The sequence below is a fragment of the Alexandromys fortis genome, unplaced genomic scaffold (genome assembly GCF_014885135.2).
Source record: "Alexandromys fortis isolate MF-2015 unplaced genomic scaffold, M_Fortis_MF-2015_v1.1 scaffold_203, whole genome shotgun sequence".
Taxonomy (NCBI): Eukaryota; Metazoa; Chordata; class Mammalia; order Rodentia; family Cricetidae; genus Alexandromys; species Alexandromys fortis.
In genome coordinates, this window is record NW_026068080.1 from 132,190 (window position 1) to 148,060 (window position 15,871).

The 15,871-nt window shown below is 43.6% G+C and overlaps 1 protein-coding gene across 3 annotated transcripts in view; it reads right to left on the bottom strand.

Moving 5' to 3' along the window:
- Loxl2 (lysyl oxidase like 2) overlaps positions 1 to 15,871 on the bottom strand; it is an 81,806-nt gene that overhangs the window by 57,975 nt on the left and 7,960 nt on the right. The gene's annotated exons all lie outside the window — the stretch shown is intronic.

Genomic DNA, 15,871 nt, shown 5'->3' on the forward strand with positions numbered 1-15,871 from the left:
TCTGTGACATCACCTTCCTGGCTTAGCACGCAGAGCTCTTCCGGGTTACATTCCAACCCAGTTCTGTTCCCATTTCAGTTTTGGCAACACCAGTCTGAGTTCCCAAAGTCTAGCACCCATCTTCCTCATCTTTGGAATGCTGTCATCCATACTCGTAACTAAATTTAAAGAAGAAAACCTTTGCGTTTCTTCTTTAAATTTATTCGCTTTTATGTATATGCGTATATGTATGTATGTGGGCAGGCATACCACTGTATGGGTGTGGAGGTCACAGGACAACTTTGGGGAGTTGATTTTCTTATTCCACCAGGTGGGTCCTGGGGATTGAACTTAGGTCATCAGTCTTGGCCACAAGCTCCTTGACCTGCTGAGTCATTTCAGCAGCCCCCTTTCTTTCTGTTTTCCTCCTTACCCAATGGAGAAGTTAGCTAAGTTCAAGCGAACTGACAAAGGATGAAGGAAGAACCCCAGTTGTCAACAAAGGCTAGCCATGACCGCTCGGTGTTTGCCGAGTCTCCTTGAGACACCAGTGGCTTCCAGAAGTGAGCATAGCTGAGTGGGAAGGGCTCTCTGTTGGCATCTTGGTTCTTTTTTTTTTTTTTGTAAAGATTTATTTATTTATTATGTATACAATATTCTGTCTCCATGTATGTCCACACGCCAGAGGAGGGCGCCAGATCTCAGTACAGATGGTTGTGAGCCACCATGTGGTTGCTGAGAATTGAATTCAGGACCTCTGGAAGAGTAGCCAGTGCTCTTAACCTCTGAGCCATCTCTCTAGCCCCTGGCATCTTGGTTCTTTACTAAAGTGTCTCAGAGCCACCCATAGCAACCAGCAGAGAGAAGCCACATAACACATATAGGATGCTAGTCTTCCACTGGCTTCTAATCTCTTCCTGATACCTCTAATGAGAAAACCAAACTCAACACAACCAGGAAACAAGGTTAGGAGAGCTGATGGAGAAGTCTGCACTGGCTGGCCTCCTGGACACGAGGCTGGCAGAGAGGGATAATGGTGGGTCCCAAAAGGCAAATGCAAGCTTCTCAGAACACCTCCCTACTTTGTACTCCTTCCATCTCCTCACAGCTGAAACCCAGCTCAACCTCAGCCAGTCTCCCTAGTCATCCCCTGCCCAGGAAGATTTAGGATCTGCTGGTAATTTCTCAGAGATTTTCAACATGTCCAATTGGATGGCAAACTTTTTAGGGCAAAGCGTATATCTTAGTCTTCTCTGGTCTCTCCATGACAGATTTTATAGATTTATAGACACATTTACTAAACGGGAAGGTGATCTGGCTACAGGGACTGAGCCACGAGTGGGCCATGGGGTCTGAGTGGTCCCCAGTGAGCAATGAATCAGAAAGTCTGACAGGATCCTCTGGGAGCCTGCACAGTTCTCCAGAACCATCTGGCCTTGTTCCCACAAGAAGTGAGGAAAACCCTGCACTGCACCGTCAGTGTAAATATCTGAGGTGATCATGGTGACCTTGGCCTTGGCAGGTATTCTGCAGATTAGGAGACCTAGTGCTCTGTTGGCGGAGGGCTGCTGTCACTTCCTTTGAAAATGGTGGAGCAAGCTGGACATAGTGGAGCACGCCTTTAATCCCAGAACTCGGAAGGCAGAGGCAGTCACGTCTCTGTGAGTTTGGTGCCTGCCTGGTCTACATAGCAAGTTCAAGTTCCAGAAGAGCCTACTCTGTCAAGAAGAAGAAGAAGAAGAAGAAGAAGAAGAAGAAGAAGAAGAAGAAGAAGAAGAAGAAGAAGAAGAAGAAGAAGAAGAATTAGAAGAAGAAGAAGGAAATGAAGGAAGGAAGAAAGAAAAGAAAAAGAGAAAAAGATGGAGCAAAGAAGGGGGATAAAGGCTGTAGGCAAGTGGAATGCACTCTCAGAGAAGTTACAAGGGCCTGTGGCAATGTCTTTCCTATTTATAGTATCTCTCCATAGGGGCAGCAGGAGTTTGAGACCAGACTGCTCCTAACTCACAGAAGAGGGGTTAAGCTCTTTGTGTTGAAGTAGAAGAGGGGTTGAGGAAGGAGGGCACATCTATAGTGGAAAGAGAACATGTTAGAACCAGACGAACTGAGTTTGAATCCTCATTCTGATAATGATCAGTTGTAGGACCTTGAGCAAAAACATTGAATTTCTCTGCACACCAGTTTCCTCATCTACTGAACATAGATCATAATCCTATGCAGCCCACAGAACCATCTGAGAGCTCAATGAATGGCACCCCAGAAGCTCTGCAGTAGGAGTATCCTTTAAATGAAAAATTACGTTCTTCAAGGTTGTGAGCATCACAGCCAGCGGGAATCTATGTGTAACTCCAGAGTGAGGTTGTGCATAGAGACCTCATGTGTCTTGGTCCTCAGATAACTCAGAGACTGGGAGATGATGAGAAAAGGACTGTGGGCGTCTCAAGGAGGAAGCAGGTTGAGATGTAAGAGTCCAAAAGAAAAAGCAGGACTTGCAACTGGAAACCGCAGGGGCAAACACACTTCATTTCAGCCATACACAAAGGGGCAGAGAGAGCACAGTCCTCGGTTCAGGATGTTACTATCAAGGAAGGGCCGGCTAACTTACCTTGGGCTAACTCCACCAGGAGCCACCTGTGTTGTGCCTTGAAGAGACACAACCCTTTGCATGCTGGTACCTTGTGTGTTTGCTAAGAGAACACACCCTCTGTTATCGCCAGAGACTCAGCAATTCTCATCCTATGACACTCAAACAGGCCCAGACAGTGTTGGGGTTCCTGCAGTGGGGTCCACAGTCTGCAGCTGGCTTATGTTTTGTGACACTTACAGCAGAGAGCCTCTAACCCTGCCCTCCAAAGACCGCATGCCTCAAGGAGACCTTGCCAGGTCCCATTAGACAAACGAAGGTGCTCTCTGGCTGCTTTAAAACCAAAGTTGCTTGTGCTTTGCTCTGTTGTCCACCACACTTTGTGACCAGAAACTCAACCCTGAGGGCTCCCACAAAGCCACGTGTCTGTTTCTGCTAGGTAGACTCATTTGTATTAGAAAAGTCTTACTACAAACAACCACAAACAGTAAATAAGCCTACTAAGAACAAGCACTACATGACGTTTTGCTCAACAAAAGACCCTGCCTATGAAAATGATCCCATAAGTTTATACTGGAGATGAAAATTCCCATCGCCTGGTAACACGGTAGCCAGCCTAACATCACAGCACAACGCACTGCGGCATTCCTCCTGTTTGATGGGGTGGTAGTGGGAATGAACCCACTGCATTGCCTTTGTCTCAAAGAGCAGTAATGGTCCAGCCCAGCACATGGGTATGACCACGACTTGACTGCTTTATGCCTTTGTCATATTGGTTTTTTGTTTGTTTTGGCTTTTTTTGTTTTGTTTGAGACATGGTCTCACTGTAGCCCGGGCTGAATCAGACTCACAGGGCTCCTCCTGCCTCCGCCTCCAAGTGCTGGGATTACAGGAACGAGCCACCACACCTGCAATCATAGCTTGTTTCATCACTGCTCAGCCATTGCTCCTTCTGCTTGGGAACAACGCTGAATGCAAAATGTCATGCTGTGTCACACTCGCAGCGGCCTTCCACAGCTTGTTTATAAGTCTCCTGATTGCAATAGGAGGCCACATGGAGGGACTGGTGTCCACCATCCGGGTTTGTGAGGAAACATTCTAGGATGTTTATACAATGTCTGAGTATCCTGTTCCTTCTGTGTCGTGCCTTCCCACCCCTACCCTCGTCATTGGGTGAAACTTGATGCTGGAAGGCTACTAAGGCTACATGGGCTCAAAGAGCCAAGGATGCGGAGAGAAAGGATGTGCACAGAGATGGGCTTACATAGGCCTCTGCCTTTCCCAAGTGGGTGCCCAGTAGGTTGGAGAGCTGAGGGACATTTTCAGTGGCCTTCAAGAGCTGACAAGATAGACATCAGAGGCCATGGGAAGGGACTGGCGAGACAAATTAGGACATGGAGTGTAAGCGATGTGCCTGGAAACCCAAAGAATGTGCAGAGGAAGCATTTGAAGGGCAGTGGTGGAGAATTATCCACACCGATGCGCAGTAGAAGACCAAGCAGTGCACAAAGGGAGGAAGCCACCTCCGGGCACACGGACTGTGGACAGTCAGGAAAGGAGGAAATCTCACGCACAGCCAGAGGGAGATGGGCATGCTACATCTGAAGAACATCAGGCAGCCTCTCCGCAAAAATAAGAATAACAGGATGACATTTTCCAAGGGCTGGCACAGTAACAGCGGTCTATGGATTGGGGAAAAAATGAAGATGAAATGGGGACACTGAGACAAACAAAAACGGAGGCACTAGAAGGAAATCTTTAAGCCAAAGGAAAAGTAATGCCAGAAATGGTGTGGAGGTTTAGGAAGGAATGAAGGAAGGAATAGGAAACAACATGAGCACACCTAAATGCAAACCCACTGTAAAAAACAATAACAATGTCCTGTGTCCTCAAATATCTGTACTATGGACTGGAGAGGTAGCTCAGAGTTGGGGCACTTGCCTTTCAGGAGTGAGATCCTGGGTTTGGTACTCAGAGTTGCATCATGACGGTGATAAAAAAAAAAAAAGCAACAACTCTGTGTGTGTGTGTGTGTGTATGTGTGTGTGTGTGTTTCACTACTTCCCAATAATGGCACAGATTGGAAACAAAATATAGCCTTTGCGAGACCTTAGAAAAGCACAATAGATGCTCCAATTAAAAGACAAACGTCACCAACACAGACTGAACAATATAATCAAATGACATATTCTTACAAAAGACCACGAAAAAATAGAAGATCATACACTGTGTGCAGCTCAGTCAAAAGAAAGCTGATCCAAAGTGAGATAACACTGACTCCAGAACAAAAAAACCCTATCAGAGCCCAAAGGGAAAAGCTAACGAAAGAGTCAATCTGTCAGGAAGCTACAACTGTGTGGATGTGCATGGGTCATTTCAGGATGCATGAGATAAATACTGACAGAATGAAGGGGAAATCAGATCCATGGCCGATTCTTAATGCAACGGAGACTCTACACAGACGGCCCAGGCACTGAGTACAGAAACAAGAAGATCAACCACACGATAATTCACGGAATTCCTGGAAGCTGTACTCAATAACTCCACAGGACAGATGCCCTTCAAGGACACACAGACTTGCCTAAATGAACCCCAAGGTGAGTCAACAAGCAAGTCTCAACACAATCAAGGAAAGCACACAGAGCGTACTGTCTGACCGCAGAATTTAGCCAGGTGCCAAGGCTGAAAACCTAATGAGTATTTGTTGGTTTTGTTTCTAAAAACACAGACTGTGGTCTTGGTAAATTCTGACGAAGCTGAAGATGCTGGTAGAGCACTTACTTCATAGCAAGCACAAAGCCTAGGGTTCAATCCTCAGCGTTACCTGTAGTCTCCACACGCAGGAAATAAAGAGAATTTCGAGTTCAAGACCATCCTAAACTACACAGCAAGCTAGAGGCTAGCCTGGGCTATATAGGACACTCTCAAAACAAGCAAACAAAGAAAACAGAAACATAAGGTGTGGGTGTGGGGGGGTTGTTTCAGATGCTGCCTCTGTCAGCTCAATTCAAGGTCACCTGGCAATGACCTTCCACTGCCAAAGTTCAAAGGCTATCTTGGCACCTCACATGGCCAAGGACATGAGCATACACGTGTCTCTTCTTGCCTCATGCCTTCTTCTTACAAAGTCACCAGGATTCAAACAGGGTCCCTACTGGGATGATTTCACCTAATTCTGGTTACTTCCCCAAGGCCTCACCTCCTTGGGTGAACAAATCCTTGGGCAGACACTTCTAACCATGAAGCTAGAGATTCCCCAACCATTATGACAACAACATACTATTCATTTCCTTCCAGTGCGCAAGGCCATATACATTTGCTTGTTGGGCTAACTCTCAGACATCCTTCTCAGGTGAGGCCGGGCTCTGAGTGAACAGAACTGTCCTAGGCTCTGACAGAGGTGACTCTGACAGCCTAGTTGTGCCCCTAGGACATGGTGAATGCCCAAGGGCTGAATTCTGTGAGCCTAGGTGACCTGACTCTGAATTCTGGAGTTTTGCTTTGTCTTGTCTTGTTTTTGTCTTTGACTCTTCCCCTTTGGTTTTCTGAGATGGCTCTGTGTAGCCCAGGCTGGCCTAGAACTAGAAGCCCTCTTACTGCCACCTCCTGAATGCTGGCGTGTATCCCTACACCCGGCTCTCTGTGCTTTCTTTTTTTTTTAATTAAGAAAGTCAGTGACCTGACAAAGGTCAAGCTGAGCGATTTGTAGTTACTGCATTAAAACACATACACACATACACAACACACACACACACACAGTGACTCCTATGTTTCTCAATATAGGAGTTATCTCCTCATTCATAATTTCAGCCACCCACCCTCAGTTTCATGGGAAAACAGTAAGTGGAAAATTCTAAGAATCAACAACTCATTCGTTTTAAGTTCTACAGCTATCTCAAGTAATGGGATGCAATCTCATGATGACCTATGCCACGCCCCCTCTACCCAGGATGACAATCAGCTCTTGATATACCATACCTTGTATCGTGGCTATCTAAGCCACCCACCCATTCATTAATCAGTCAGCAGCTTGTCTCATCATGGCTCTGATATGGGACCCCTCGCAGCAGGCAGTACCTGTGTTCAGGTAACCATTGTTTTAGTACCGATGGCCTCAAAGCACAAGAGAACAGAGGCCGAATGCTCAGATAGGAAAAAACAAAAGCCAAAAAGTGTTTCCTCAGTAAAGAGAAGACTCACAAGCTGGGGTGCTAAAAATCTTTCACAAAATGTGAAGATGGAAAAAAGTTGAACCAGAACCGTGAACACCAGCATGGTAAGATGCTTGGAGAAAGAGTGTCCTAGGTTAGGTTTCTTTCTTTGGCTGTGATCAAAAGCAACTTGGGGAGAAAAGGGTTTATTTTTCTTACACCTCCAAAGTCGTCACTGAGGCAGGAATGTGGATGCAGGAGTCAAAACAGAAGCTGTGGAGGGATGCTGCTTACTGGCTTGCTTCTCAAGGCTTGCTCAGCCTGTCCCAGGACAGCCAGCCCAGGGGTGGGACCACCCACAGTGAGCTGGGCCCTGGCTACATCAGTCACTAATCAGGAAAATGCCCTATAGACAAGCCACAGGGCAATGATACGGAGGTGATTAGCTTGTATCAAGTTGGCCAAAACCAAGCAGCACAAAGAGAAAAGCAGAGGATTCATTGGAGTTGTATTTCAGCGTACTGTTATAAGTTTTATTTCATTATATGCTGGGACTCTCTTACCAGGTGTGGTAGTTTGACTGGAATTGGCCCCCATGAGCTCACAGGGGAGCAGCACTATTGGGAAGTGTGGCCTGGTTAAAGTAGGTGTGGCCTTAATGGAGGAAGTGTGTCACTGGGGGCAGACTTTGAGGTCTCCTTTGCTCAAGCTTCACTCAGTGTGACACGTAAGAGTCCACTTCCTGTTGCCTGCAAGCCGTAGGACTCACAGTCCACTTCCTGTTGCCTTCTGACCAAGATGTAGTCAACACCATGTCTGCTCACATGCCGCCATGATGATAATGGACTAAAATCGTAAGTAAGCCACCCAAAATAAATGTTTTCTTTATAAGAGTTGCCATGGTCACGGTGTCTCTTCACAGCAACAGAAACCCTAAGACACCAGGCTTAATTTACAAATTGAATTTCATCATAAGAATACATCTAAAGGGGAGGAGAGCATGATCTATGTAGGAATCTGTGCTATCTCTGGCTTTGCACACCCACTGAGGGTCGTCTTCGTCTGAAGGCGAGCTGGCACTCTCTAGGCAGGGCTGTCCAACCTTTTGATCCTGTCATCTCCAAACAGTCTGGGCTGCTCATAGCTCTTATGAGATACACACGACCTGTGGGCTGCAGGTCAGACAGGCACTGGTGTGATGTCATCAACGATCGCTTTATCCCAAGGAGGTAATCAAGGGACAGAGGCTCAGTGAGTTGGGCTGTCCTGGTGGGAAGTAGAAGGCAGGGATCCAAATGTGGGTGACAGGTGGCCAAGGCTATGCCCTGCCCTGCCCTGTGCTCTGTGGCCCTTGTCTCCACCACAAGGATTTCAGATCCTCTAATCTTGTTCCAAAAAGAGATGGGGGAAATGTGATCTTGTAATTTAAAAAAAGAAAACTCTTAATTTCTGGCTTTGGGTGTCTATAGACAGCTACACCCGGTTCCCCAGACTTCATGGGCGTGTCCCTGTGAAGTGCCACATCTTCCCTAGAAAGGGGGCTCTCGACTCCTTCTCTTCTTCGGCTCCACCTTTATATGTCCAATTCGGCTACTTTTCTTTTCTCTTAAAAATAATCTTAATGCGCTTTTCCCTCTCTGTTGGGACAGTTATTCATATTGATGATAAAGATCTGAGCAAATGACAGCTGGTGAAAGGAAAAGAAAATAAGTAATACAGCTGTTGGGTCCATCGCCATCAAATCTGCAATGCTTGCTCTTCCGTCTTTCCTCTGTATCTATTGCCTTGGAAAAATTTGAATCTCTGAGCATGCCTATAGCCTCCATACTAGAGAAGGAATACCATGAGTCTGAAAAACACTGGGCTGCATAACAAGTCCAAGACCAAGCTGAGGTATATAGTGAAACGCTGTATCAAAAAGCCAAGGGTTGGGGACATAGCCCAGTGGTAGAGCATTTGCCTGGCATGTGCAAGTCACTGGGTTCAATCCCAGCACTGGGGACTGAAAACCAATGGGAATCCTTTCCTACACATTGCCTTGGAAAATGAGATTTCTCTCTCTCTCTCTCTCTCTCTCTCTATGTAGACCAGGCTGATCTTGATTTTATAGAGACCCATTTGCTTTTATTTCCCAAGTTCTGGGATAAGGTGTGCGCCACCATGCCCAGCTTGAAAACTGCTTTTTAAGGCAGGCAGTGGTCTATATAGGGTTCTATGATAGCCAGGGCTACATAGAGAGACCTTGTCTCAAAAATACACACACACACACACACACACACACACACACACACACACACACCTCAGTCTTTTAATTGAATAGTATATAGCAGACATTATAATTAATTTTTCTTTATATAGTTATTATTTATTATGATGATTAATCTTGATGGTGAACTGGACTGGATTGAGAGGCACCTAAGAATTTAGTAAAGATCACTTCTGCATGTGTATATGTGGGGGAGTCCAGAAAGGATGAGTGGCTCCAGTCGGTAAGCTGTCCCCTGGATGAAGGACAGGTACTATCTGCTTCCTGGCCACAATGTATGATGGTCTTCTCTGCTGTACCCTCATCACCATGATGAACTGACACCTCTGAAACAATGAACCAAAACAAATCTTTCTTCTCTAAAGTTGATTTTCATGGCTAGAAAGATGGCTCAGTGGTTAAGAGCACTGCTGGGGTTCAATTTCCAGTACCCACGCAGCAACTCCAAACTCTGTAATTCCAGGGGACCCAACACCATGGCAAAATACCAATGTACATAAAATAAAAATAAATAAAGTTGATTTCCTCTAGTATTTTTCCAGAGTGACACAAAATTACAATTATAGAGCATTGAGTCATGCAGAAAGACTATAATTCTGCATCTAAATCTCTCTGCTACTGTATACATTGTTGAAATGAAAACCCATATTGCTAAAATGTTACACAACCTTGGGATGCATTCCTAAAAATAAACTAGGGAGGCAGAAAAGTCTATAAAAAAGCCAACACTTCTGCAAAATACACTAAGGCTTCGGTGAGTTTCCAGTGTGGTCAGCAGTACGGAGGTTTCCCTGCATTGATATGCAAACATAATATTTTGCTTTAGTTGGCATTGCTTTGGCTACCCAGACTCTTTCTTTGGAGATATCTTTGTGCCTTTTTTCCCCTTTCCCGTTTTCTCATTGATTTGTATGATTCATCTCTAAGCTGGCATCCAACCAACCCACAAGAGGGTGAAGTTTCAGGTATCCCTGAAGACCAGACACCCAAAGTAGTGGGGCTATGCGGACCCCATGACTCAAGGCTTCTCTTTACTCCAAACAGAAGTGATTGTTTCTTGCCTTTTCTGACACGTGAACATAAACCAACATGGCAAATTCCCCATCAGCTACTCCAGATATATGGAGACATCTGGAAAAATGGGGCACTTCTGTCTTCTTCAGACCTGCTCCATCAGTTCCCGCCAGAGGAGGTCAGGAAAGGACTTAAGGGGTGACTGGGCAGTTAAGAGCACTTGCTGCTCTTGCAGAAGACCCAAGTTCAATTCCTAGCACCCACATCAGGTGGCTTATAACTATGTGTAACTCAGCTCCAATGGATTTGATGTCCTCTTCTGGCCTCTGAAGGTACACACAAACACAGAGACAGACAGACAGACAGATAGACAGACAGACAGACAGACACAGAGAGAAAGGGAAAGAGAGGGAGAGGGAGAAAGAGAGAAACTAAAATAAAAATTAATTAAAAGAAAAAGAAGAAGAGTTAGGGAGATGGTACAGGCACTAAAAGTGCTTTCTGTGTCCTACAGCTGATAAACACCTTCAGTAATGTAGCAGGATACAAGATTAACTGAAAAAAAAATCAGTAGCCCTCCTATATACAGATGCTATGCAGGCTGAAAAAGAAATTAGAGAAACATCATCCTTTACAATAGCCACAAATAATATAAAATATCTTGGGGCAACTCTAACCAAACAAGTGAAGGACTTTAAATCTTTGAAGAAAAAAATCGAAGAAGACATCAGAAAATGGAAAGATATTCCACGCTCTTAGACAGGAAGGATTAACACAGTAAAAATGGCAATCTTACCAAAAGCAATCTACAGATTCAATGTAATACCCATCAAAATTCTAGCAAAATTCTTCACAGACCTTGAAAGAACAATATTAAACTTCATATTGGAAAACCAAAAAACTCAGGATAGCAAAACCAATTCTGTACAATAAAGGAATTTCTGGAGGCATCATCATCCCTGACTTCAAACTCTACTACAGAGCTACAGTACTGAAAACAACTTGATATTGGCATAAAAACAAACAGTAGTGCCAAGAGAATCAAATCAAAGACTCGAATATTAATTCACACACCTTCAAACACCTGATTTTTGGCAAAGAAGCTAAAAATGGAAAATGGAAAAAAAGCATATTATACAAGTGGTGCTTGCATAAATGGATATCAACATGTAGAAGAATGAAAATAGATCCATATCTAGTACCATGCACAAAACTCAAGTCCAAATGGATCAAAGACCTAAACATAAAACCAACCACATAAACCTCATGGAAGAGAAAGTGGGAAGTACCCTTGAACACAATGGCACAGGAGACCACTTCCTAAATATAACACCTAAGTAGCACAGACACTAAAAGAAACAATTAATAAATGGGACCTCCTGAAACTGAGAAGCTTCTGTAAAGCAAAGGACATGGTCAACAAGACAAAATGGCAGCCTACAGAATGGAAAAGATCTTCACCAACCCCACATCTGACAGAGGACTGATCTCCAAAATACACAAAGAACTCAAAAAACTAGTCATCAAAAGAACAAATAATCCAATAAAAAATGAGGTACAGACCTAAACAGAGAGCTCTCAACAGAAGACTCTCAAATGGTCACAAAAGACACTTAAGAAAATGCTCAACTTTCTTAGCCATCAGAGAAACACAATTCAAAGCAACTCTGAGATACCATCTTACACCTGTCAGATTGGCCAAGATCAAAAACACTGACGACAGCTTATGCTGGAGAGGATGTGGAGTAAGGGGAACACTCCTCCACTGTTGGTGGAAGTGCAAACTTGTACAGCCACTTTGGAAATCAGTATGATGGTTTCTCAAAAAATTAGGAATCAATTTACCTCAAGACCAAGCAATACCATGCTTGGACATATATCCAAAGGATGCTCAATTATACCATGAGGACATTTGCTCAGCTATGTTCATAGCAGCATTATTTGTAATGGCCAAAACCTGTAAACACCCTAGATGCCCCTCAGCTGAAGAATAAATAAGGAAAATGCGGTACATTTACACAATGTAGTACTACTCAGCTGCAAAAAATAATGACATCTTAAAATTTGCAGGCAAATGGGTGGAACTAGGGAAAAAAATCATACTGAGTGAGGTAAACCAGATCCAGAAAGACAAATATAATATGTACTTACTCATAAGCGGATATTAGACATAAAGCAAAGGCTAACCAGTCCACAACCCCAGAGAGCCTAGACAACAAAGAAGACCCTAAGAGAGACATCTATGGACCCACCTGGAAGAAGAAAAAAGACAAGATCTTCTGAGGAAACTGGGAGCATGGGGAGCAGTGGGGAGGGTGAGAGGGGAGAAGGGAGGAAGGAAGGGGAGTGGGGAAAATGTATAGCTCAATAAAAACAATAACAATAGTGTTTGCTGTGAAAGCAAGAGGAGTCGAGTTAACATCCGGATTAGCCACATAAAAGCTGGGCATGGCCATGTGTGATTGTAACCCAAGCATTAGATATGGAGATGGGTGGATCCTGGGTCCTCGCTGACCAGCCAGCCTAGCATAGACAGAGGGCTTCAAATTCAGCTACAGACTCTGTCTCCAAAGAACAAAGCAATAGAAAGAGACATCCAACTGGTCCGCTGGTCTCAGCATCAATATGCGTGGGCATTGTGTAGTGCCACATATACCATGGGGTGGGAGAGAAGGGAGAGGGAAGAGAGACAAAGACGAGAGAGGTGCTGGGGGGAGCCTCATCTCTACACTACTACTGGACGAGCGGTCAGACAACAGAAGCACTATTCTCAGCATCCCTCTGAATCCTGAGGTGTCTCTTATAGCCAGAGTCTCAGAACACTCCACAGCAGAGAAGTTGCATCATAGACATGGTGGAAATTCTGGAATCTCTGAACTGTGAGCAGAGGGTGTCCGCCAACTGTGTCAGCCGGCCACAGCAGATGATTGCAGAGACTCCACAGCTCGGTCCACGCATCCTGAGGTTGTGCAGGCTGGGGCGGGTGGGTGGACTGTCCCATACGTCCTTCTTTGAAGAATATCCTACTGATTATAACTTGAGTGACACCTGGGAACTTTGCAACAGAGGCTCTTAATGACTCATCCGGTGGAGCCCAGGAAAAGGTCAACACCAGAGGGCTGCGGGCAACATGACTAAGGACTGGGGTAGCTGTCTGGCAGAGTCAAAAACACTGTTGCTTATCAGAAAGTGATACATGTTTGTCCCCAGTATTTTCTCACTGGCTTGCAATTAAGCAGTTAAGGATATTCTTACATTACATTTAATCTATTTGAGAATATAATGTCCACTAAGCCCCGTGACGCGAGGTGCTGGGCTACAAGGGCCCTCTCACTCTCATTTATATGTCTAGTAATACTTGTTTTGAAAAGACTAAGTGCTCCAGTGCTTGGTGCATATAAATTTATTGCTATATTTTTCGTGATAAATGGTTCCTTTGGTCAAGACATAGGAGCCCTCTTCGTCTAAGCTATTCTGTTTCTATGTATGTTTATTTCATCTACTCATGCTTTTGGAATCTATTTGCTTGAACTGTCATTTCATCTTTCCATTCTGTCTGTGTCCTCATCGGCTAAGGATATTTATTATGGGTATGATTTTATTGGGTGTTCTTTTTAAATCAGCCAGCCTGTGTTTAATTAGAGAATTAAGGCTATTTACGTCCAGGGCTGCGAGTGAGACACACATCCACCTACACACTTGATCCTCACATTTTGTTGACATTTTTCTTAGTAGTTTTGGTCTATTTTGTTTATTTCTTTCTCTTTTATTTCAGAGATTTGAGGATTTGTTCCATTGGTAATGCCTGAGCCTTTTCTATTTCTCACTTGTAGATTTGGTGTTTTTAGTGGAATTTATACATAATTTTTTGGTCTATTAAACCAGAAGCAAACTTTATTCCAGAAAAAGAAAGAGAAATTACTATAGAGCACATAAAGCTTATCAGCTATAGCTGTGACCGCAGCCAGAGATCAGACTTCTGTAGCTGTGGCAATGGGTGGTTTCCGAACTACCCTCCCCCTTCTTTTGGCCATTTTTAAAAAATTGAAATATACATTTTTCTCTGCTCCCATCCCTTCCTGCCCCTCCCCTTCTATTCTCCCCCATTACCCTCATGCTCCCAATTTACTCAGGAGATCTTGTCTTTTTCTCCTTCCCATATAGATTCAAGTATGTCTCTCTTTAAAGGATGTGGGGTACGGGGGACGTTCTTCCATTGCTGGTGGGAGCGCAAAATTGTACAGACATTTTAGAAATCAGTATGGTGATTTCTCAGAAAATTAGAAACAATCTACCTCAAGACACGGCAAGTCCACTGTTGGGTATATACCCAAAGGGTTTTCAATCATATCATAAGGACATGTGTTCAACTATGTTCACAGCAGCATTATTTGTAATAGCAAGAACCTAGAAACAACCTAGATGCCCCACAACTGAAGAATAGATTAAGAAAATGTGGTACATTTACACAATGGGGTACTACTCAGCAGTAAAAAATAATGACATCTTGAAATCTGCAGGCAAATGGATGGGTCTAGAAAAAAACATACTGAGTGAGATAACCCAGGCTCATAAAAACAAATATAATATGTGCTCACTCATAAGTGACTTCTAGACATAAAGAAAAGAAAATCCAACCTACAGCCCATAACCCCAAACAACCTAGACAACAAAGAGGACCCTAAGAATTCATACATATTTTCTAATGATGATGTTTATCATATTTTTCTCTTCTTGGTATAGAATTCTTTTTACCATATTCTATAATTGTGGTCTACTAGTTATGAATGCCTTTAACTTAGCCTTGTCATAAAAGATCCTTACCTCTCCCTTGACTATGATGGACAGCCTTGCTGGGTATAATAGTCTTGGTAGTCATTTTCTTTCAGTGCCTAAATATCTCATTACATGCCCTCTTGGTATTCTGAGAAACTGTTCATCTAGGAAGTTTGCCTTTCTCTGTTACTTGGCATTTCTGCTGAATATATTGCTGAGTATAAAAAGTCTTCCTTTGTTCTGTCCTTTCGACAATTTTACTATAATTTATCACAGCGAAGTATCAGGGGTTTGGATGTTTCCTGTACTTAGGTGCTTAAGTTTTCACCAAGATTTGGAAAATGTTCTGCTTTTATTTTATTGGATGGATTTTCTATGCCCTCAGCCTGTAACTCTTCTTCAGGCACCAGCAAGCCAAATATTTGATCTTTTAAGGGTACCCCCAAATCTCTCACATGGTCCCTTATTTTTCTTTCTTTCCATCTGTTACTAACTTATTTAAAGTCTTGTCTTCAAGTGTATTATTTTTTCTTCTATCTGATCTAGTCTGTCGCTAAAGACATCAACTGATTTTTCTGATTTTTTTTTTTAGTTTCTCATTCCTGACTTTCTATCTTGTTCTCTTTTTATTTCCTCTGTCTTGACTACGCATATGGTCAAATGTCTTCTTCAGACCCTCCAGTGCCTTCTTACATCACAAACCTGCTAATCACACTATCTCTCAAAGCACTGAGCACTTTTGAATTCGTTGTTCCATGTTTCATCTTATTTGAAATCTTTGGAATCAGTTACTAAAAGGTTGTGAGCATTGAAGGCATCATTTTTCTTGTATTATTTCTAGGTTAATCTGTTAATCTGTTGGGATGGGTATCTTTTTTACGTTTATGTGATAGCTTTCTTAATGACTTTCTTTTGGCAATGTGTCTTGAGGACCCTGTCCTGGGCTTCATCCAAGTAGGATTTCTTGCTCATGCCATACTCCGAGGCTACCCTTCCAGCATGTCTTTCCCCATATACACTGACCTGGCAGCTGAGCTAAAGCCAGAAAGAGGCATGATACATTTTCCTGTGCGTGGAACCATGTGGGCCAGATCCAGCTTTATA